The following is a 25,321-nucleotide window of genomic DNA, read 5'->3' as shown; positions in this document are numbered from 1 at the left end:
GTCTGAAGCAACAGGAAAGATAGAGCTGCCCCATTAACTGGTGAAGTGAGGGCAGCTACAGGAGTAGTAGGAAGATGAAGAGTCTAGTTGGGGACATGATAAATTTGAGGTGCTTATTAGACAGTCAAGTGAAGCTCTCAAGTAGGCAGTTGGATATAGAAGAGTAGAGTCTGAGAGACAAATCTGGAATGAAGATATCAATTTGGAGTTGTCAGCATAAAGGTGGATGAGGGAGTAAGAAGACTAGAAAGTGGCAGGTTGGAGTTAAAGGATTCTTGTCAGTGAATGGAAATATAGGCAGTGGTATTCAGAATAGGATTACAGAATTGATATTTACCATAAAGTGAATTAGAAAAATGTGCCCCATCTAGGCAGATGAATTAGAAAAATGTGCTGCTTTCTGGATAAGCACAACCCTGCAGTTGTCAGTAGGAGGGCACACAGTTTGCCCAGCAGTGGGAGGCTAGCTTTCATTTTCACTTAGCCCCTGAGCAGTACAATATGCAGCGGCTTGTGTGAGATATCTTGTCCCTCAACAACTATTACCATCCACCCACACTCACAATCACACTATCTTCTAAAGGGATCTTAAAATATCCTACAACTCACCACTCTTGGATCTCAATGATTAAGAGTGTTGGATTTGAAGTTGAACTGCCGGGGTGAGAATCCAGGCTCTACTCCCTGCTTGCTGGAAACTTTAAACAAGTTACTGATCCTCCCTGAACATTAGTTTCTTTATAGGTAAAATGAGAAGAATAAGAGTACTTTATTCAAAAGGATCTTCAAGGATAAGTAGGAAAATCCATACAAAACCTATAACTTAGCCCATATCTCTGGCACTTCACAAGGGTTCAACAAATGTTAGTTGATGTTATTATCCCCTTTCCAATAAAAGAACAGAATCTACTTGTCTACATTGAGGTTAAACATCTCTTTCATCTATAGAGCTTGTAATTATTATTCAAGAGTGCTTTCACTCTGTTCCCATAACAAAAGAATTTAAAACAAAACTTCCCTGTGGTGCCTCATTTTATTGGATCTCTTGACTTTCAAATTTAAGGCATATTTCCTATGTGTGCACTAATTAAAAATGCAACACGCCTAAAGAACTCTAAAAGAAAATCCTAATGCACAACAACCTCATAAAGGATCTTGAGTCCTTTGAAATCAATTCTAGAGTGGTACATAAAAGGTATGCTCCAGGGCTAAGGCTACAATCATTAAATGTGCCAAGTATAGGGATCCTCAAGAGTCTGCACTTTCAATTTCCTTAGCTTCCAAGACCTCTGGGTTTCAAAAGAACAAAACAACGCTACACTTTAGAACAAAAGCTAAGTATCTTAAGCATGTTGTAATTCAAATTTTGAAGCACTTCTTGGAGTATTTGAAGTTCTCTTTATTAAACTTTTGAATAGTCAACCTATTGATGGTCTTTGAAAAATGATCAAATTGAGCCACTCCCCAAAAAAATTATTTTATGAACTCTTCATAAGAATAAACAAAATTAAAGCATGTGTGTACTGTAGCCATAATAACAAAATTAAACTTGTTCCCCATACACTCAACCTAAATAAAAGCTGCAAAAATGGTTTTTAAAAAAATATTGCCTTAACTGATATGAAACAAAACAAAGGAAAACAAAAGATTCTACTTATACTATGTGCTTCTGATCATAAATAACAAGTCAATTCTAATATCCCTCTTTTTGAAAAAGGAAGCAAAAAGTTAAAATTCAATTTCTTATCTAACTAATAAGTAACATTGTAAGAGTTTCATATGATGACTTCATTACCCACTCAATACACACATTTCAGTTACTTTATGTAACTGAAGTTCACATTAAAAACTAACACTGTATTACACAATGGCATACATTTTCAAAATTGCAGCAAAGGAGAAAGGACAGAAATTCTCATGGTTACTCTGTGTAGCAATGCCTTTTAGCTTAAGGACATTAGATACCACATAAAAATTACACCAGAACCAAGACCCTATGACATCTCATCTCATATAAACCCAACATGAAGGTTACCTACACATTATCTAAAAAGCCAAAGAACTAAATTAGTCAAATTGAAATTGAAGAAGATAATCTAATATGTGAGACATCAGAGAAGCTTTTATTGAATCATCAGGACAAGAATAACCTTCAGCTACAGGGCATCACGTTTAAGCAATCAGGGCAGAAGTAACATGCCCTCCACATACACTTTGAAAGTGACAGTGGCTTTTGTTGCTGCAAGTCCAATGAGCCTATGGGTCTGCTTCACTCCATAATACTATAAGACAGCTGAGTGTAATATGAATTCTCCTAAGGTCTAGTATGTTTGAAAGGTACAGAACAAAAAGAGAATGGTGAAGGAAGTAGAATTCTTGTCAACCTCAATTTGAAGCAATAACTTGCTATTTCTTCTTTGTTCCCTGAGTAGTTTGAAATAAATAAAAGACTTCTTATTGGAATAAAGAAAATGGGGTCAATGACCTTGAAAACACTATATTCATTTTCCACAAATCAATAAATACACTTGGGAAGACCAATAGTATGTAACTACTTTGAGAACTGCTTTCTCTATGTTCTGGTTTTTCTTCTTTTCATACTCCTTAAACAGAGTTTTTAAAAGTCTGTGCCAAAGAATCTTTAACCATCCAAGTTAATTATATGCCAATATTTTTAACATATCTACAGGAATTCTAGTGATATACTTATTAACACTATTTACTTTTCTTCTCCCCTGTTTTCAAATCACCACTCTCATGCTTTCCCCGCCCCCCACCCTTCTGACCATTCTTTTCAGAGTTTTTGGCTGAATATTTCTTATCTACTTCCTTATAACTAGGGTCTTATCCCAGGTTTAATCCCTTGTATTCTGTTCTCAACTCTCATTATATCACTCTCTCGGGAGAATCTCATCCTAGAATTTCAATCCTATTCAGAGTTTCTGATTCACAAAACTTATCTACAGTCCAGACCTCTCACATGAGCTTCAGAGTCTCCATATCCACATTGTCCACTGGGCTGTCTCACAGGCAACTCAAAACTGAATTCATAATCTTTTCCCCAAAACCTGGATGCCTTTTTTTTTCAGTTCTTAACCACATTAATAATATCACCATAAAACTGAGCACCAAACCCAGCAATTTTAATATCATCCTAGAATATTTTCTTTCACTCTGCCTTTCTCTCTTCACATAAGATCAATGAAAAAGAAACATTACTATCTCCTCTCAAATTGGCCATTTCTGCCTTATTCCTGCTACTATTCCCTTAGTTCAGGTCCTCTTTAGACTTTGAATTTTGTAATGATACCCTAACTAGTCTCCCATCTTCCAAATTTTCACTTCTTCATTTTATCCTCCAAACTATTCCTATTTTATATTGCTAATATTAAATAAGATGTTATAAAACCCTCAATAAGTCTCCATTGCTGACACAAAAAAATGTTTAGACTTCATTCAAATGAACAACTCAAGGCAATTTGGTCTATCCTATCTCTCCAGTTTTCCCTTCTTTAACCCACCTCCCTATACTCCACCTATGATAAAGACTTTGAAGTTCTCAGAATGGATTATTCTGGTTCAAGTTGTAAAACTTTAACATACTCTATTCCCTCTGCTTAAAGTACCCCTTCAGAATAATAACTCAGCAAATACCTGCTCATATTTCCAACATCAAATTGAATAATACATTTTACATCTTAATGAATATGTTTTTTTACGGTAGCAAAGCTTCTTTATCTCTGTCCTCTACAAAAATCTTTAAGAGAATCATCATCGGACTGGGCTCAGCAGTAGAGCACTTGCCTAGCATGTGTGATAACCTGGGTTTGATCCTCAGCACCACATAAGAATGAATGAATAAAATAGAAGTATTGTGTCCAACTACAACTAAAAAAATTTTTTTAAAAGAGGATCATCATTATTCTAACATTCCTAAAATGTCTTATAATATATGAAAGAGCAATTGCATGTTTATATCACTCTTCCCCTTCAAAAGTAATGGAAAATAACATAGAACTTTAATTAAAACCACCATTTTCAAGGAAACTTGACATTATTTCAAACTACAAAGAAAGAAATACAATAAAATCTTGACCAAATTTTTAAAAGGGGGTGGCGGAATCCTACATATACCTCAATGGGAAATTTTTCTGAAAGTAAGTACCACAAATCCTGAAATTCCTACCTAAGTTTCCTTTTATTACAATACTGATATGTAGGGCATGAACAAGTATAAAAATCAAAGGGAATAGACTGTGGCTGTAAAGATCCAGTTTGAAACTACAGAATCACAAGAATGGTAGGGTAGGATTCATATGATGACACCATTTCTAACTGTAAACAACTAAGTCCATCTAGCAAAGGGGACCACTAGAGATAAAATGCAGTGAAAGAAAGAAGGGATGCAGAGTCACCAATTCACAAGATTGACAATTTGATGGCTTAAAAGGACTTTGCTATGATACATAATCAGTTTTGGAGTACCAAATAACGAGAGAAAATTTTTCCTAGAAGCAAAGGAAACATCAACTTTTATTGAAAAAAATTTCAATGCCACAAACATGGGTTAAAAATTGTATGCTCTACCAAATCACTACCACCCAAGTACAATCCCCTCCTACACTGTTCTTCAGTAAATGCCTGATAGTGTACAAAGATCAGCAATGGGAACTCAGTATTAAAACTGTGGAAGAAGAAAGAAAAGAACAGGAAGGAAAGGAAAGGAAAAGAACCCAAGCAAAATTCAAATGATGAACAAGAATTAATGAAGGTGAAAAAATGTTCAATGAAATAGTTCAAAAATATATTTACAGGACTATACATGCACACACATACACACTATACTTCTCTTTTATAAAGAACTCAAACAAAAATTACAAAATTCAAAAGAAAAAAATAGGGCAGCTTGAGGGGGAAAAAGCAAGATATAAGTCAAAAAAAAATGGAAGCAAAAAATGAAGTATTAGTAACATGAGAAGCATCAAAGACACCAGGGGATCACAGTGGACAGACTAGCAGAATTACAGCAGAAAAGATGGAAAAGCAGAAACACCCATCTTTATTCATCTTTCATAATAAGAATTCAATAGGTATTATCTAAAGCTGAATGCAATTTAAAATAACTTCTCATTCATGGAAAAATATGCAAATAGCCTTTAAGCATGTAAAATTCATTCATAATAAGAGAAATGCAAATTGAAACTATACTAAGAGAGTTACCAAAATTTTGACAATAAACTCTTTTAGCTTTTACTACTCTATAGTAAGCCTGAAAGTTGATTGTTTAGTAAACAATTAGACACCCTATGTAGTGCTTGTAGATAATGAAACCATTATCCATATGGAGGTAAAATTGAAAATACATGTCTATCTATCTATCTATATATCTATCTATAAGTATGTGTGTGTTTATGCTTTGACCCAGCAGTCCTACTTTTAAAAATTTACAGCAAATATAAAATAAAAAGTAATATATACCCAAGACAATTCATAGCAGCAATTTTTGTTAGAAAGAAAGAAAGAGAGAGAGCAAGAGTAAAGAAAAGGAAAGAAGGAAGAGGGGGAAGGGAGGGAGAAAGGAAAGAAAAGGAAAAAAAAAGAAATTGGTATATCCACACAAATAAATGCTACACAGCTAGAGAAAGGTGTGACCTTCTCTCTATATGCTTCTATGGACTGCTGTCCAGGATGCCTTGCTTAGTGAAACAGAGTAGTATTTATAGTATATTATCTTTACATAAGAAAAGCAGTATGACAAATACATTTGCATTCTTTTTTATATGTTTAACAAGAAATCATAAGAGTTAAACAGAAAATAAATTAAAATGGCTGTTCTTAGAGAAGGGAAAGAATAAAAGAGAGAGAAAAAATGCTACACTTCTCTGAATGTACCAATTTTAGAATTTTTACCTTGGAACCATGTAACAGTTTTACATAATTAAAAAACAACTAACTTGTAAATCAATCCCCCAAAATCAAAAGCAAACAAAAGACAATAAACTTTAGTCACATTTCAAACTAGTTGCACAACCAACAACAACTAATTTCAAGTGACTTTAAAACATGGTATTTTTACTCTAATCTCTACAGAAATAACCATTATGACAAAAAAAGAACATTAAAATAATCTTAACTGCATTTAGTATTCTTGTGACTTATTCGTGTGTGTTCACACACATTTGCATGTACACATAAATACATATACATACACACACACATATATACATGTGCAAATAATTATACTCATGTTACTAGGAAACAAGATTTTTAGGACAATAAGAAAAAAAAAGAGACACAAATATAAAATCAGGAAGTTTAAAGTCTATAATTCTGTGTTTAAATTGGATATATCAATCTGAGCTCATTTTATATTTCTCTATTTCTAAAAAATATTTATTTCCTAGCCCTGTTGAGGAGGACAGTACTGGGGAGGACAGTAATGGCAACCCTAGTATATGTATCCCCCAAGTACTATTTCCCAATAAAAGGAACTAGACTTCTAGGAGAAAAGGCTGGTCTCATATCTGGGGAAGGAAATGTACAAAATGAACCTGGAACTTCTTGTGCTAGAAAGCAATGTTCATTGCATTTTCGTCAAAAGCTCAGGAACCAAAGGATTTTTACCAGCCAAAACTGGGAAAATTTAAACATCAAATAGCATAGAAATTAGAATAAACCAAAATATAATCAATATATTAAAATTAATTTTTAAAAAAACAAATTAGTCAACTTTTAAAGTTGCTAGGACACCATCCTGTTTTCTGAAAACAAATGGGAAATAATCAAGTATTTTCCTGATTTTCCGGTATGAACCATACTATAGAGTGATAAAATAATAAAAAGGGAAAAAGTTCTTCTTTATAGAATAATTACAAACAATAAAAACCAATAAAGAATTATAGAATGATAAAAATCACTATTTACACCAGACACAGTGGCTCATGATTGTGATCCCAGCAACTCGGGAGGCTGAGGCAAGATTGCAAGTTCAAAGCCAGCCTCAACAAGTTAGCAAGGCCCTGAGCAACTTAGTGAGACTGTCTCAAAATAAAAAGAGTTGGCAATGTAGCTCAGTGGTACAGCACTCCAGGGTTCAATCCCCAACACACACACACACACATACACACACACACACACACACACACACCACTATTTACAACCCCTAATTTTTTTCTCCTGGTAGTGGGGATTGAACTTAGGGATAATCTACTTCTAAGCTACATTCCCAGTGCTTTTATTTATTTATTTTTATTTATTTATTTTTTTAATTTTGAGATCTTGGGACAGGGTCTCTCTAAGCTGCCCAAACTGGCCTTGAATTTGTGATCCTCCTGTCTTATCCTCTCAAATCTCTGGGATTATAGGCATGCACTACTATGCCCCAATACAACCCCTAATATAATAATAGATCTAAATAATGATTATCAATACTAAAATCATTAAGTAAATGATTAATGGGAAATGTTGAGGATCATACTTACAGAGAATAAATGCACTAATGAATCACTAACATCACTAATCCTAACTCTGGGTTCAATACCTAGCACAAAAAAAAAAAAAAAAACTCTCTATTTATTTCTTATCCCAATGACAGAAAGTATTTCTAGGTTAATTTTATTTACTATATAATTACAAATTTCTACTGATATCCATTGGCTCTATAAGTTCTTTGAGTATATCTCAGTGGGTTCTCTGAACTAACACTTTCATAAATTAATTAGCACTTCTAAGCATCTTGACCCCCCCTAGTACATCACTAAATTTATTTGGTGCCTAAGTCTAACTTAATTTCTAAGTAATATTTACATCCTAAGTTGCATACCTGGATGTTCAGGTTATCCTCAATGTTACCCATGTACCTAATCAGTTATGTGTTACAGATTTGATTTATAATTTTTTCTGGCAAGCACTCTAAGTCATCCTACATATGTGTTTATAGTACAAAACCACAAAAACAAAAGTTTGGGGGGTTTATTTTCATACTGTTTTTTTTTTTAAATCATTCCTATGGATTTTATTCTTAAAAATTAAATTAAAAAAAAGAACCAAATCATTGTCCCTTACTCATCATGTTCATCTCTAAAGATATCCCTAAAGATCCTAAGCAAAATTTTAACTGCTACTCTCTTTTTCTTTTTTCAATAATATATTATGTGACAGCAGCCAAGTTTCTAAGCTCATTCATTCACTTACACAGGCTGGGTGTACTATGGTATGAGAAAACCGAGCTCAGAGTCCTCAATACAGTAGGTGTTTTGTGAGTATTTGACTATCAAAGCATATTATGGAGTCCTCTCAATTCCTTCCTCCTGACCAACAACTTTGTTCTCGATTAGATTGATCCAGTTAATTTCGACCTAACAAAAGTTGAAATTCAAGTTAAATTTATTGCTAGACTGAATTAGTAAAAAGAAGGAAAGTCACTAATCTCATTTACAATCCATTATAATAAAAAATACTGTCTTTATTTTACAAATTAATACAAAATAGCAAATACATTTTATTTAAAACATCAGCTTGATCATGTCAGCTTGATTATTCATGATTATCATGAATAATTTGTAGATATTTGACTTTATTTAGATAACTAACTCCTAGTTGTTTCCCCAAACCAAGCCTTATTTATTAATCTTCCCTCTGAATTAAGTACCAATCAATTTTCTTCCTGCTTCTAGAAAACTTGGGGTCACATTTATGCACACATAAATCAGTGTAGAGTTAAGAAGTTAGCAGTTCTCTACATTTTTTCCACCAAAATACAAGTGACATTTAAAGTATACTTAATATTTACAATTCAATACAATCTCCTCACTTCAGACTGCCATCCAAGGTAAGGAAGGCAACTGGTTTGCCTGAAATTCTGTAACCCTGTATTTTCCCTTCCATCAATCAATATGGTGTTGTAAAACGATCAGATCAGTGAAAACTGTTGCTTTTTTTCTTTTTTTTTTTTTTTTTTTTTGCGATGGGTGGAGAATTAGTTTTGGTTTTATTCATGGCTCAGTTTTATATCTTCACATTTGTTTTTCTTTCTTCTTTGCTCCACATTTAATTTATCCTATTTGAATTTTATATAATAATCAAATTCTTTCTAGAACAGGTAAGGAATAAATAATCACTCCATGTATCTGCAAAAGCAATCTCTAGATAAAGCCTTAAAACTCCTTGTTGCTTCTTAACTATTCTCTATCATATTGAACATATGAGTATCAAAATTTGTGAGTTCCTCATTTTCTTGCTTTATCGGTTCTCTTTTTTAAAATATTTAAGGCTGAATACAAAAAAAAATTCATACACAATTTAAACTTAGAAACCCATAATAAAAATTAAATTTTTTACACAGATAAAGAAAATGATTGCTGTACAACTTTTATGTCAATGAATGTGAACTTTCCGGTGCCTTGCATACAGTTATTCAAATAGTAATAACTCAGTTACACAGTAGAAACGTTTAATTGCTCTGATATTAGACTACTATAGCTCAGGCATTGGAACACGAGAATTTGTTTCAGTGCTATTTTTAAAACCACTAATAAACACTTCAAATAGCAGAACTAAGTCTCTTCTCAGTTGAGCCGCCCTGAGTAGTTGTGAAAGAAAAAATGTGTTCAAGAATCACATTTTTATCCAAATCTGAAATGCTTGTTGATCTCAAAAAAGTAGACATCTTAAGTTGGAACTTTTATAAAGTAGTCTAGAGTTTAGTGTTACTAAAAGGAAAATTAGTTATAAAAGTAATAAATGCACAGCATAGCTTCCATTCATCACATTTTATAGTTCTTTCATTTCCCCCCCCCAAGTTATCTAACCAATCAACAGATAATCTATAATTATTAGGATTTGCCCTATACAAAGTTTGATTTTAAAAAGTTTGACACTTCACTCACCTACTGCAGGACAGAGTATTGCCCATACACAGATACTAAACCAACTGTCTAAGCAATTTCTTGTGTTTAGAAATTCAGTGCCACTATTATGGCTCACAATTTGGCTTATGATGCATCTGTAAGCAAACAGCCTGACAAGCACTCTAGTGTATTTCAGGATGACTGACAGGACACAGTGGCTCAAGCAAGAAGTGGGGGATGGGTGCTCTTAAAGCAACATGCCCAGGAAGGGAAATATCTAACAGCAGAAACAGATATGAAATTCTTTTTCACATTTGCAAAGAAATAATGAATAACTTTCCAGGATCGACTTTTAAACTCAATTTTCACATATGTTATGTACCCAAAATACTATAAATTTCAAAATGGCTTTGAGAATTTGTATAAGCAGAAATAAAAAAATACAAAGCAGGCATGCTATATATTTCCCTGAAGCTATCAAGTTTCTAAATTTTAAGAATATTCCAATTATTTTTAACAAAAATTAAAACAAGATACCCAGAGAGAAACAGTTCTTATCTCACCTTTAAATATATACCAATAGAACTTACAATAGTAATTTAAGAACAATTAATTAATAAAAGCAATTTAAATAGCTTGGATTACTCAGAATTGGTTTTAGACATACAGGAAGGATATCCATGCATTTCTCCCCTATTGCATTGTTTCCTTATGGTCTACTTCCATGGTTAAATAATAGACCAAAATATTTTAAAATTCCATTAGTGTCTGTTGGAAAATATTTAATCAATACATTGGCTTATTTTTTCAATTATATAATTTTTTCCTATATTATTTCACATCACTTTATATCGCTTGATTCTTTGATGATTAATACATCAATCAGTCCTACTTTTTTTTAAATGCCATTCATTTTTAAATGTAATCCCTTATTTGGCCAGCTGAGGGCGTCATTAGATTCTGAATGCACACAGCACTGCAACACAACAAGTCGACTTTCTTTAGATAAATGTGTTTAGAAATACTTCTATTTTATTTTGCCTATAGAAATTTGACTTATAAGGTCCACATTAGTGTTTCATGCTTCTTCTCTATGACAAACTAGCATTATTCCTTCCTCTATCACCTCCATCAGATGCATCCTCTGAAAGAAAAGCATTAGAAGGCTAAGAAATAGCAGAGCTGGGTTTAACCATCAGAAAGACTTTCCACAACCCTCAATTCTTCTGGTACATAAAACCAAACAAACAAAAATCTTACATAAGAATCCCAAATCCCATAAGAAAACCCATAGGAAGCAGAACTAAACTATAGTCTCTTTTCAAAGTTATATATGACATTTGTAAACTGCTTAACTTATATTTTCTTTTTTTTAATATTTATTTTTTTAGTAGTAGTTGGACACAACATCTTTATTTTATTTATTTATTTATTTATTTATTTATTTTTATGTGGTATTGAGGATCGAAACCAGGACCTCACACATGAGAGGTGAGCATTTTACCACTGAGCCGTAGCCACTTATATTTTCTTATCGCTTAATATTTGCTAATTGTCCATTATCTATTAGATGCTACAGGTTAATTTTAAAATATATGGTTCCAGTTATCAAAACATTATTATATTTCTCATGAGCATGCAGTGTTGAGACTAACACACTTCAGAATCTGCAAGTTCTTTATTTTACAACTAAAATTCACTTAATTTGGAAAGTGAATTCTGAACATCAGTTTGTCTGATTTACCCTAAAAATAAATATTTATCATATAATTTGCTAATTACCACAAATTTATCTTGAGTAAAGATAAAAATTTTTTCTATGCTTAAGCTATTATTAACTCACAGACAACAAGTTTCCTAAGTTCAAACACAGAAAAAATAAAGCAGATCTAAAGACCCAAAGAATGAACTCTTTTTATTCTCCTAGACTTGCCATTAATGACACAGCCCTTATGCTAAAGTATTAAATTTTTCAAAAAGAAATGATCATTCTCTTCCTCAATTTCATTTCAAATAAAGAACTGATAACTTCTTTTCCTTTAAAAGGGAATTCTATTTTTGAAAATGAAAACAAGTTTGGGGGTTCTTCATTGAAGAAGTTGCCCTATAAAATTATTTCTAATAACTGAATGTAGCAGTTTTTTCCTCATGTAATAATGATAACGAAGTAAAAATCATATTTTACATTTGGAAACAAAGTATAACAACTCTTCAACTGTTCTTGATTCTTTTATAAAATTTTTTATCTTTAATTTTCTAAACTAATACATTCTCTATAGTCTAAAATACATTTATATTATTTCTGAAATTAATTTATAGGATGAACATCTAGAAGAAAACTGAAAAATTCATTTTGTCAATAATTTGCATATCCATTTTGCCAACTAGCCTCACATTTTAGAACATACAGATAATTAATTTTTTTCTGTTTTCATAGAACCACTTAATTCCACTTTACTGTCTGCCGCAGTCCAGCTGCAGCAAAATAACCCGGGGGGTGACGAAGAACTTGTGTAGATTGATACAGCAGGAGTAGGAGCCGTTTATTGCAGGACAGGAGCGGTATTTATACATTCCACACAGCTTATCTAATTAGCATAAACTAGATACATCAGTCAACCAATATGGAATCTCCACACTTAATGGCTCGATGGCATTACTTCACAAACCACTCCCTCTGGCATTTTGCCAGGCGCCATCCAGACATGTTTACAGACTCTAACATTTCTCTGGCAAAATGCCAGGCGCCATCCTGACTTGTTTACAGACTCTAACAACTGTCAACAATGTGTTTGATTCCTTATGCAAGATCTCCTGAATTATTTCTCACTCTGTAGTTTTTCTTTTCCCCGGGTGTCTTAAGAACCAATATCTAAAGGCCTTTTTTAGTCCTAATTCTATTTCTGGCTTTAAAAACATATTTTTTAATGCTATTGTTTAGAAGGGAGGATAGAGTGAATGGTGAAGAGATAAATACTCATTTAAATACTCCTTTTCATTTAGCAAAAATGCTTCCATACATTTTATGATCTATTTGAATTTTCAATAATATTATGTGTGTGTGTATATATATATATATATATATATATATATATATATATATACACACACACACATACATGTATATGTATGTATGTATGTGTGTGTGTGTATAAAACTGTTGCTGTAGGCTCATAACAGTATTAACACAATGAGCAAATCTAGAACAAGCCTTTTCTCTAACATGCTTTAGGATTGTAAGTGTGAGGTGCAGTGGCACATGCAAATGAATTATATCCCACAGGCATCTGAAAATGCAAAATCCAAGAACTAAAGAGAAAAATCAATCTTAAAATGTAAAGTTATAGTAACTATCCATCTGAGTTACATCCTAATCTATGAGACTAGAAGCACTTTCCCTATATAAATAGAAGGGGGAGAAAAGGTAGCCAAAGAGAGTACTTTACAAAACAAGTACCATGAGTAGTAGGAGGCATGTCATTGAAAAGAATATTAAGAAACATGAGAAAAAATTAAACTCTATCCTCCTTGGTATTATCCACAATGACAACCATTTACCATTTATCTCAAGATATGAAATGAAATCCATAAAGCTACTATGATGAGTAATTACTTCTAAAATTACAGATAGAATCTATAGGAGTGCTAATTATAGTGCTAGATGATTCATTGACCAACTATTCTGTTTTTGTGGGAAAATAATTTTTTCTTTGTAGAATTCTGCCTTTTCAAACCAAATTTTAGAGAGCTACTGTGAGAGATAACAAATGGATTACCCATTTGTTTTAAAAATGGATAAAGTATCTAAGTTCACACATTTTCATTTAGTTATTTGAATTTGTCCCACCACAGGAAGTCAACTACCCCACTCATTATAATAATTTATAATTAGAAAATAAGGAAACACAGTCATAAAATGGAAGCACTTTACAGCTACTTCCAAAGTTGTTATAAAATATTTAATATAGAAAACATTTAATAGAGAAACATAATGTTTAATAGAGAAAATGAAAGACACATAACACATATTAATAAATTGTGTATTTTTTAGAAGACTAGGTATAGGATAGTTAAAAGATAGAATACTGAACCAAAAGCAAAGAAAGAAAGTAAGTTAAAAAATAAAAATCTCTGGGACAGAGTTGTGGCTCAGTGGTAGACTGCTTGCCTAGCATGAGTGAGGCACTGGTTCAATCCCACACAACACATTAAAATAAACAAATAAAGTAAAGGTATTGTGTCCATCTACAACTAAAAAAAATATATTTTTAAAAAATGGAAACCTCTGTCTTATTCCCATGTAAGACTTCTGGAGTTGTGCCAACCTGCTTCATTCCAGAGCAGAGAGCCACTCAGTTGCTGAGTCTATATAGAGCAAAGGAAATCCTTTCTCCCACGCTCTGCTTCCAAAGATAATAACAGAAAACTAGAGAGTGATGGGTTTCATTACCAAGTAGCCATGTTTATATTATTCTTGTCTCCCATTGACTCTCTAAAATTAAAGCCTACTGATTTTGCATAATAAAGCAAAAGAAATACACAAAAGCAAAGAAATTCAATTTTGCAAAAATGACAATATCCCTGAATTGTCCAAAAAATAACTGCCATAGTCACTAAATGTAAACTATTATATCATTCCTTCAATTGTACTCAAAAGAATGAAGCTCATCACATAGAAAGGTAAAATAATTAAATTCAATCACAAATACAATGAATCACATGTCTTTGACTTCAAATGATAAGAGGCCCTCCCCATAGTCTAAATAACCCACATACTCCCCCAAGTCAACCCACTTTTTTCCTTCTGGGTCTTGGGTGCACAGAACTAGATTGATATCATCAGTCAAACTCCTCAGTTGATTTTTCAGAATCAATCAAACACTGATAGAACTGGTCTTTTGTAAAAAGCCTGTGGTTTTGTTGTTGTCATTATACTTATACACCTTCCTCAGGTCCCTTCCTCTCCCTCTTTGTTATACTAGTTAGTGGGTGCCTTTCCAATCAACCTGCCACAACTATCTTTACATACACTATATATATCTACAGTAGTTTTACATGTGCAAGTATTTTTAAATTTATACAAATAGTATTGTACTTCCATCTCTTTCTATCTCACCCGCTCTCAGCACTGATTTTGGTGTCTATCCATGTTGAACCATGAAGATGTACTAAATACTACAGGTTTGCTTACTCCACACATAGCCCCAACCTGTCTCACTTGCCTATTCCTGCCATGGAAGGAGAACATTTGATTTCCTTGCCCTCTTTGCAACTCAGATGGCATGTAACAAAAGTCTGACCAATGAGATGTCAGCAGATGTATGCTAAGACTAAAGCTTTTGCTTTCCCTATAAAAAGAGAGTCAGATATGCTTGCCATGGCCTTTGTTCTTTCTTTCTCCTGACTGTAGTATGATATCTGAAAATAAAGCAGTCTTACTGCAAAGTTCAAGAAGGATGACAGAGCTGAATTATAGAAAGAACTTGGGTCCTTGATATCATCTGAACTGCTTATATCCAGACTTGTTATTGAAGAAAAATGAGTTCCCAACTAATATAATGGATTATTTGTTCCCTTACTTTCCACTGTGTAGCTTTCTCTCTGATGCATTTATAATGTATTTTATCTGTCCATACCCCTATTGAACATTTACATTGTAGCCAACTCTTGCTATGGGAAATAATGCTTTAATAAATATTCTTATACATGTCTCGTTGTGCACCTACGTAACAATCTCTGATATATACAATCTGTTATGAGCTGAATTGTGTCCTTCCAGAATACATATGTTGAGTTTTTCCCATTATCTCAGAATATGACTGTATTTGGAAATAGAGCCTTTAAAGAGGTGATTAAGTTAAAATCAGGCCATTAGAGTAAGCCCTAACTCAATCTGATTGGTGTCCTTAAAAGAAAGGTTGATTAGGACATACAGAAAAATATCAAAAATTAGCACACAGAGAAAAAAACATAAGAGATGGTGGCCATCTGAAGTCAAGAAAAGAGGTCTCAGAAGAAACCAAACCTGCCAATACCTTGACTTTACTGGGTAAATTTGTATTTGTATATTTGTATTTACACAATAACTAGCAAAGCAAGTTAAGTGTCTTTTCATTTATTTATTGGTCATTCCAGTTTTCTTTCCTAAGAATTATCTTTTCATGTGTTATTGATCCAATTAGTGAGCAATTCCCACAATAATACTATATAACCAAGTACCCTATAACTCAGTAGCATATGACATTTTCCTCTCTTACTCCTAACTCCCAAAACTTTGAGGGAATTATTTCTGTTATTCAAGTCACTCTGTGGCATTTGGTTATGACAGCCCTAGCAAATTAACACAATTCAGAAGTCAAATTTCTTGGTTAGAATGTAAATTATTCAGTTTCAATAAACATTGCCAAATTGGTCTCCAAAATAATGCCACCGGCAAAGCATAAGGGGTTCGTGTGTCTCCACCTCCACATCACAAGGTTTGCATGACATTTTAACCACTGCCAACATGGTAGATCTAAAGTATATCTCATTGCTGTTTTAATTTGCACTTTTGATTACAGTGTTCATTGGTAGTCTCCTTTTAGGTTGATTAGCCAGCCATTCAAGTATCCTTTCTGTGAATTGCTTTTTTGTATTTTTCCTCTATTTTTCTCCTAGGTTGCCTTTTTCCTTATTGATTTGCAAGAATTTCCTGTATACCCTAAATTTAATCCTTTGTCTATAATATTCCTTGAAAAGAATCCTGTTTCATGTGTCTCTTGTCTAGTACACCCTTTTTTGAATATTCTATTATCTACATGTGAAATTTCTATTTCCTTCACATTTTCATTGATACTACAATAATGCTAGACATTTATTTTTACCTCTAATAAGTATAATATTTATATTTGCCGGTAACTAGTAAAGCATGCTAAGAATCTTTTCATTTATTTATTGGTCATCCTAGTTTTCTTTTCTGTGAACTACCTTTTCATATATTGACCCTATTGAATTTTTCCTTATTAGATTATCTTTTCCTTATTAATTTTTAGGAGTTCTTTATAAAATCTTATACTAAGTATTTTTGTTTACTTGTCTTTCAATCAGCTATTTTCACAATAATATTACCTAACAAAAAATATTAAAACTCAGTAACATAAGACAAAATTTATTCTGCAGACCTGGCTGAGCTTGCTCTAAGCTACATCTTTGAGATCCAGATCTGCTCCATGTTTTTCTCATTCCCCTTGGACAAGTAGGCTACCTGAAGCATGTTCTTCACATGGCAATGAGAGAAATACAAGAGAGGCAAATAGAAATATACAGTGTCTCTTAAGGTATATTCTCCAAATTGTTGCTGTCCCTTCTATCTTCATTCCATTAGACAAAATAAGTCAAATGGTCAAGTCTAGTATTAATAGAGTAGGAAAATGCAGTCTAGTACAAAAAGTTGAAAAGTCAAATGATAAAGGGTATAGATATTGGAAAGGAGAAGAATGGGGATCAACAATGCAATCCACCTCATATGGATGAGTTGTAATATATTCTCTCAACTGGTAGCTTTTATTTCTCTTCTTTTATGGCATCTTTTTTTCACAGAAGAAAGTTTTATGTTAATGTAATTAAACATATTGATCTTTACTAAATGACTATGTCATTTGGTGGGGGCATATTTTCAGAAATTTTTTCCTACCCTAAGATCAAAACTTGCATTATCCTACATATCTCCCTAGAAGAATGCAATCTCAGGGATCAACAGCTAATACATTTTAAATCAACATATGAAAATCACAAGATTATGTAATATAAACTAAGGATCAAAGTACCAAAGTTAAACAAGTGATCAAATTTAAATACCAAAGATTATTACAGATGACTTTGTTATTTTATTTGGTACTGGGGCTCAAACCCAGGGCTTCAAGCATGCTCAGCAGGTATTCCACCACTGGGCCATGCCCCCAGACCACAGATGAATTTTTGAGCTAAGTCTTTATAACATATTAATGACACAACCTTGGCAAAGAAGAAAAAGACACAGGATTCATAAGGAATTATAAAACTTAACATTCTTTCATAAACAGATATTTATTGATCTAAGCAATATATTCAAAACTGCAAAGAACAAGATTATAAGAAAATATATATAGTCCTCTAAGATCATGCCATCATGGAAAAAGAAAAAAATCTTTCATGCAATTTAATAATTATAAAACAATATTGGTTATGAAGTCATATTTATAAAATCTATATGTACATGCAATAATAGTAGGGTCTACTTTAATAGTTTGGGGTAAAAATGAGGTCACACATATTAATTTTTCAAGATAAAATCACTTTTTAAATGTCTGGCAAGAAATCCATTATCTCTCTTGACCCTCAAATTGTTCAAAAACTCTGTGTCGATTCACATGCCTCAATGAGAGAAAACCAGAAAGCAGATTAGAATACAAGTGGGCTCTGTTGAGGGCTGCTGGTGTTCTGCTCCCAGCACAGTTTACTGATGAAAACTGATTCCTCGCAGTGTAGTGTGACCTTTTATCCTGCTGCATTCTTGCCACTGTGGATTCTGTCAGAGGCCACAGTGATTCCTCAGTGCAGAAACAGCCTGCTCCCTCAGATGTGAGACATGGCACGGCACCCATGCCTTCAGCTTTTTAGTTTACCAAGCACAGCAGATGTATCAGAAAGGCCTTCCAGTTCAGGTACACATCTGTCTGAAATGAACCCTCTTGGAGTAATGCAAGCCAGAGAAGGATGCTCTAGTTTAAGGATCTTTGATGTTCTTTCTCACTAGTAAATCTTAACATAACATTTTTTTAAAAATATTTATATTTTAGTACTAGGTGGACACAATATCTTTATTTTATTTTTATGTGGTGCTGAGAATTGAACCCAGTGCCTCATGCATGCTAGGCAAGCGCACTACCACTTGAGCCACATCCCCAGCCCATAAAAATTTTTTAAAATTTTATCTAAAAAAAAAAAAAAAACTTAAAGGGGAAAAAAATCTTTCAAATAACAAGTACATTGTATAAAAGAGTGCAAATCTTCATTCTTTTCTTTTTTCTGAAGGCTCCCAGACCCTTTACAAATTTCTTCCAGTCTTCCCAATATTGACCAACCTATAGCTGAAGGAAGACTATGGAAAGGCGACTTTTGTCAAACTAGGAAATAAAACCTATTACACCAGTAGCTGAGACACAAAAATATAAGGACCTCATTAATAATTTGCAAATATTGGGGAATATTTTCTCTTACCTTCTGTTTCATGGATAAAATACAAAATGCCAGGCTGAGAATGGAGCTTAGGGGTATGGCATTTGCCTAGCATGTATAAGACCCTGAGTTCAATCACAGCACCACAAAATAAATAAATAATAAGATACAAAAGGCCCACTTTGAATTTCAGATAAACAATAATTTATGGCACAAGTTATACAAGTTATGTCCAATGCAATATTTGGGAGATATATATATATATTTGCTTGAAATTCTAATCAAACTATGTGTCCCATGTTTTTATTTGCTAAGTTGGGCCACTCTCCCTTATCAACTTGATGAATTGTGCAAGTTCTTGGTGTGTGTGTTTGGGGGGGGAGGGGGGGTAGAGAGCTGGAACTGAATTGTGCCTGAATTTATAGCAGCCATAGAGCCAAACCCTCATTATCCAACCTGCATATCCTCTCATCCTATCAGAGACCTGGGCTAGCAAATGAAAGGCCAACTCATGTCCCCTTACTGTATAGGAACTTTTGGATAGCCAGAGATGTTCCTTAGCCACCTCCCAGCAATACATTTCTATCTTTTGTCAGAAGATTTTTAGTTACCAGAAATGCAACACTGAATGAAAGGAAAAATGATATATTGTGCCCTGGGATATGAAAATCTCAGTAGTAGGGGCAGACACAAGGGAAACACAGGCAGAAGGGTACCCTGGAGATTAGGGTTTATACATTTCTTTTAGAAGAGTAAATTTGAGCCGGCCCAGCAGCACTCGCCTGTAATACCAGTGACTTGGGAGTTCAAGTCTAGGCTGGGCAATTTAGCAAGGTCCTAAGCAATTTAACCACACCCTGTCTCAAAATAAAAAGGAAAAAAATAAATAAATATAAAGGGCTAGGGATATGGCTCAGTGGTAAAGTGCCTCTGGGTTCAACCCCCAGTTCCCTCCCTTCAAAATAAAGATAGATTTTTAAAAGTAAAGTAAATCTGAATTGCTTCAAATCATCTAGGTTTACACTTGCCTCCAACTATTAGACAAAATAATAAGAACAGGAGAAAAAATAGGATATGTACTTCATGTGGCCCAGAAATTTAACAAGATACTCGCCTCCACTTTTAAGATTAGAGAGGGAAATTCTGTAGTACAAAAGCTGATAGTGGTGAAATTTAAGACAAACACCAGAACTAAATAAACCTTCTTTCAAAAATAGTAAGTAAGCCAGACGTGGTGGCACACGCCTGTAATCCCAGCAGCTCAGGAGGCTGAGACAGGAGGATCGTGGGTTCAAAGCCAGCCTCAGCAACAGTGAGGCGCTAAGCAACTCAAAGAGACCGTCTCTACGTAAAATACAAAAGAGGGCTGGGGATGTGGCTCAGTGGCCTAGTGCCCTGAATTCAATCCTTGGTACCCCCCATAAAAAAAGTAGTAAGTAGAGGGCTGGGGTTATAGCTCAGTAGTAGAGTGCTTGCCTAGCATGTGTGAGGCACTGGGTTCGATTCTCAGCATCACATATAAATAAATAAAATAAAGGTTTTTTGACAACTAAGAAAATATTTTTTAAAAAAGTAGAAAAAAGGTGCGGAAGTTGTGGCTCAGCGGCAGAGCGCTCGCCTAGCACATGCAAGGCCCTGGGTTCGATCCTCAGCACCACATAAAAATCAATAAATAAAATAAAGGTATTTTTAAAAAAAAATTTTTTAAATTAAAAGATTTTGTGTGTGTGTGTGTGTATTTTTTTTTCTTTTTAAATTGTTGTTGTTTGTTTGTACTGAAGTTTGAACCCAGTGGCCCTCTACCAGTGAGTCACATGCCCAGTTTTGTTTTGTTGAATGACCTAGACTGGCCTCAAACTTGTGACCCTTTGTCCTTAGCCTCCTGAGTTGCTGGGATTACAGGTGTGGACCACCATGCCCATCTTAGACTGTATAACTTAAAAAAGAGACTGTATAACTTTAAAAAAAAAAAATGTCTTAAAGATCCAAGGGAAATTATCTCCAAGACAAAAGTTAGTTTAGAAAACACATGTACTCTGTTCTCAGTGAAATACCCCAAAACATAAATTCTAGTAAAGAAGTGATAGAAATGCTAAATAAAATGAAAAGAAAGTTGAAGAAGAAATTAAGATAAAGAGACCTGGAAAAGACTTAAACATCTAATAATTCAACAAAACCAAAAAGATAGTATAGTAATTAAAATCTGAATTGGAGAAATCACTCCTCTCCAATATTTTCCACCCCTCTACCAGCAACTTTATCAGAGAGCAAAATAAGCAAAAAAAAAAAAAAAAATGGAACTGCAACCCTAGACTTAATTCTCACCAACAAAGAAGAATATACAAGTGAAATGGAAGTGACAGGACCCTTGAGGGAAATTGAACATATCACCTCAGTGTTTACTACAGTGAAGAAATAAAACACAAAGCAAAGTAATCTTAGATTGTTTAGTAGTTCACAGAAAATATAAGAATGTCCCAGAGCCACAAATTTTTTTTAAAAAGTCAAAAAGTAAAAACCCACTACTACAATCACAAATGAAAAAAAAAAGTGAGAGAAAATGTATACAATAACTTGATGTGATATCCAAGGAATATGATAAATAAAGGATTCCTTTATTTCCTTTAGAAATAAAGGAATTTTGAAGGACATACAAAGAAAAAGACAGTAAATGTAAAGATAAACTTGTACTTTCTTCTGCTATCAGAGGAGCAAACTAAACCTAGAATGGGTAAAGACTTGTGAAAAACATCTAAGCAACACAAATCTTTTAAACTATATTTAACGATGGAAGGACAAGAAAAGTATAACCACCCTCCTTCCCCCCTCCCCACGGATTCCATAATGGTTAACAAGTGACCAAGAATGACAATACTTTTACTTTGTGTCTATCTTGTCTACCAAGGAGAATCATCTTTTTTAAAATATTTTTTAGTTGTTGATAAACCTTTATTTATATGCAGTGCTGAGAATCGAACCCAGTGCCTCACACATGCCAAGCAAGTGCACTACCACTGAGCCACAGCCACAGCCCACTAGAATCATCTTGAAACGGAAAGATTGTGCTGATAATCTTTAGAGAAAACTGATCAACAAGAGAAAAGATAGTAAGGGAATGTTTAACTGTTTAAATAAATACCCATTTATTTATTGCTGTATCCTATTAAAGCAAGGTTTCTCATCTTCAGTGTTACTGACATTTTGCACTGTGGATTGAACCCAGTGGTGCTTTACCACTAAGCTATACCCCCAAATCTTTTTTATTTTTATTTTGAGACAGGATCTCACTAAGTTGCTGATGCTGGCCTCAAACTTGCAATCTTCCTGCCTCAGTCTCCCAAGTCGCTGCAGTTGTATGCCACTACAACCAGCTTCTACTAACATTTTGGACTGGATAATTCTTTGTTGTAGAAGACTATCCAATGTGTTATAGGATACTTGGCAGCATCACTGGCCTCAACCCATTAGATGCTAGTAATGTCTGTCCCCCACTTGTGACAAAACCTTGTACCAAACTTTACCAAATGTCCCCTGTGGAACAAAAAGCACCCTGGACCAGGTGCAGTGGCTCATGCCTATATTCCCAGCGGCTCCAGAGGTTGAAGTAGGAGGATCGTGAGTTCAAAGCCAGCCTGAGCAATTTAGCAAGGCTCTAAACAATTTAGCAAGACGCTATCTCTAATAAAATATAAAAAAGGGCAGGAGATGTGACTCAGTGAACCCCTGGGTTCAATCCCCAGTATCAAAAAAAAAAAAAAAAAACCTGGTTGAAAATGATTATATTACACGACAATGAAAAAGCATATGTTTTATCACAGAAATCTTGTTGGCATCTTTGAGTAATAATAAAAAATGGGAGAGGTAACAGAAGATTGAGAACTGACAAGTGTTTTCCCAAATACAGAAAAGAACAAGTTGAAAATTAAAATTGAGAAATTTTATGTTTATCACTAGCAAAATATTTTTACTTAGAAAGGAACTATTACTAACTTAAAAAGTAGAGCAACAATCTCATGGTTGGTTCATTAAGAGTCACTCATACTAAACTAATTTAATTTTCCTCTCTTCCTTTTTTTGCTAAAAATAGTAAATTGCTTTTATTAAAATATTTTTAAGTCATTCATGAAATTTTCTTTGACAAAATAAATAAATGTGGACTGTCTCATTTTGTTGGTCCAATATTGATAAAATCTCTTTAAAAAGCATACTAGCAGGAACGATAAAATTGTATAAGTACAAATTCTTGATGGAAGCAATGCTGCTTCTAGGAATTTGAATGCATATACAAAGATGATGTCAAGAATTACAATGTTGTTTGTAGTAATAAATAGCTAGAAACAACCTAAATGTGTATCAATAAGGGATTAGTTAAATAAATTGTCATATTATTTTTATTGGTATGACTTTATGACTAAAGGTTCAGAAAAAGCTTTAGGAAATAAACAGAATCTAATGGATATCATTTGCATAACAGTAGAGGAGATTTCAAAAATATTTAATAACCAGCATGCCTCTGACCCCAACAAATCAGAACTTAGCCTGAAGCTGGGCCTTGAAAGCCCTTCCTGTGCCAAGTGTTCAAAGCCTAAGGGGTCTCAGGTAGAGACCAAGTGAAGGAAGGCCACTGGTCAGGGAAGGAGAACAAGAGCATTTCATATTTTAACAACTTAAATTAGCAAAAAGTAGAGAATACATAGTAATTGCATAGGCAATAGCTATTACAGATTACTGGATTCTTAAAACTAGGATTCCTTTGCTATCCCATATTGGGAAAAGAAACTGCAGAGTGCAGCAAAAAAAAAAAAAAAGCCAGTTAATCCTGTAAATTCACATGGAAACATGATTTTAGAGCTCTAGCCCTGGACTAAGACAGATCCCTGTTCCTCTTATAGAGAATCTCAGGGAAGTTGATTTTCTTTCTTATTCTCCCTTCACCCCCCACTCACAAAAACACACACAAGGAAAGGAAGCACTATGACAACAGGCCTTTATTTCACTCATAAATTTCCCCAGAACTTTGGAGTGAATTTCATCAAAGTCAACACTAGAATAGTCACAATTTAGCTCCTTGTGCAATCTTGCCTCTCAGGTACTTCGTGGGCTCCTCACTGAGCTAATTTGGGGGTCTCTTTGTATTGATACTTCCTCCAGGGGCTTCACTGAAACCTGGTAATTCATTTATTATCTAATTAATCGTATACCTCCATCCCTGTTCTCTGTTCCTATGCATATAGGTAGAGAAGATAAATGCTTATACAGTATAATTTAAGCAATGCTACTCTGAGTGCACACCTTCAATGAGATAAGGAACTTGCACCAAAATGCAAGTAAATGGAAGACTGTTTCCCTCATCTAGAAAGTTTGGCTACAAAGTGCTTCAGAGGTAGCTGTTACATTCAGGCACAAGTTCTGTATTATCTTGCATGAACCAATAAAAAAAAAATTGAGAACTGCACATCACACTTTGAATAGCACTAATTTAGAGGGGCTAAAGCACTCAGGTTCCAATATATGAGAGTCCTTCTTTAAATAAAATATTGTTTTCTCCATCAAACCCATTTCCACGTGGACAAAAGGAACCTGAAACAGCACAAGCCTAATGGTTAGGATAGTAAAAGGCAGGAAAAGGGAAGAGAGGTGCCAAATAAACCAGAACAAATTTTGCCCAAAGGAACTTAAAGTCCCTTTCCATCCCTGAAGTTAGTAATTTAATGGGTAACAGATTACTGACTGAGTCCCAGACACCAATAATGTAGTTAAAAACAGTAATTAAGCATGTGAAAGTCAGGTGCAGTGGCTAATAGTCTTGTTCACTTTCAAAATTTCTGCAGTCTCAATTTTCTATCACTTTTCATTAAATTAGCAACTTGGCTAAACTCAGGATTTATACCCCACACTAACATGTCACTTAAAATCTAGAATCCAAACAAGAAACAGAAAAATCATACTTTTTGAATCTCTGGACTAACATTCCCATGAGCCTATGATCCAGAAATAAACACTATTTTTAAGTCTTCATTACAAAGCACATAGTTTCTTTTCAGGCAATACTAGGCTGCCAACTTTCCTTCTTAAATCTTAATCCCTTCTATTTCAAAGGAAAAATAAAAACATGCAAACGTAAGTTTATAGGGAAGAGAAAATAGAACTCCCATCCATCCATAGTTATAGTGTTCCTCTAAATGTAACTGAAAAGTAAAACTGCACAGTTTATGAAAGCATTTTTAAATACTTTCTTTAAGAAATTCATTCTTTAAGAATCCACAACTCTATACCTC

General features: G+C 33.8%; 1 protein-coding gene across 3 annotated transcripts in view; it reads right to left on the bottom strand.

Moving 5' to 3' along the window:
• Ctnna3 (catenin alpha 3) overlaps window positions 1-25,321 on the bottom strand; it is a 1,743,363-nt gene that overhangs the window by 1,715,500 nt on the left and 2,542 nt on the right. Inside the window, exon 1 of one of the 3 annotated variants that reach the window (XM_046419856.2) lies at window positions 9,888-10,033. The exons of the other annotated variants lie outside the window; for them this stretch is intronic. The gene's annotated coding sequence lies outside the window, so the exon portion shown is untranslated. Of the gene's footprint in view, window positions 1-9,887; window positions 10,034-25,321 lie in introns of those variants that run through there. 3 annotated transcript variants of the gene reach the window in all.

This window comes from Marmota monax, unplaced genomic scaffold, assembly GCF_021218885.2.
Source record: "Marmota monax isolate L192 unplaced genomic scaffold, Marmota_monax_Labrador192_F-V1.1 WCK01_AAM20220418_F8-fsc00019, whole genome shotgun sequence".
Lineage (NCBI taxonomy): Eukaryota > Metazoa > Chordata > Mammalia > Rodentia > Sciuridae > Marmota > Marmota monax.
The sequence above is the reverse complement of the archived record's forward strand: the minus strand, read 5'-3'. Positions and strand labels throughout refer to the sequence as shown.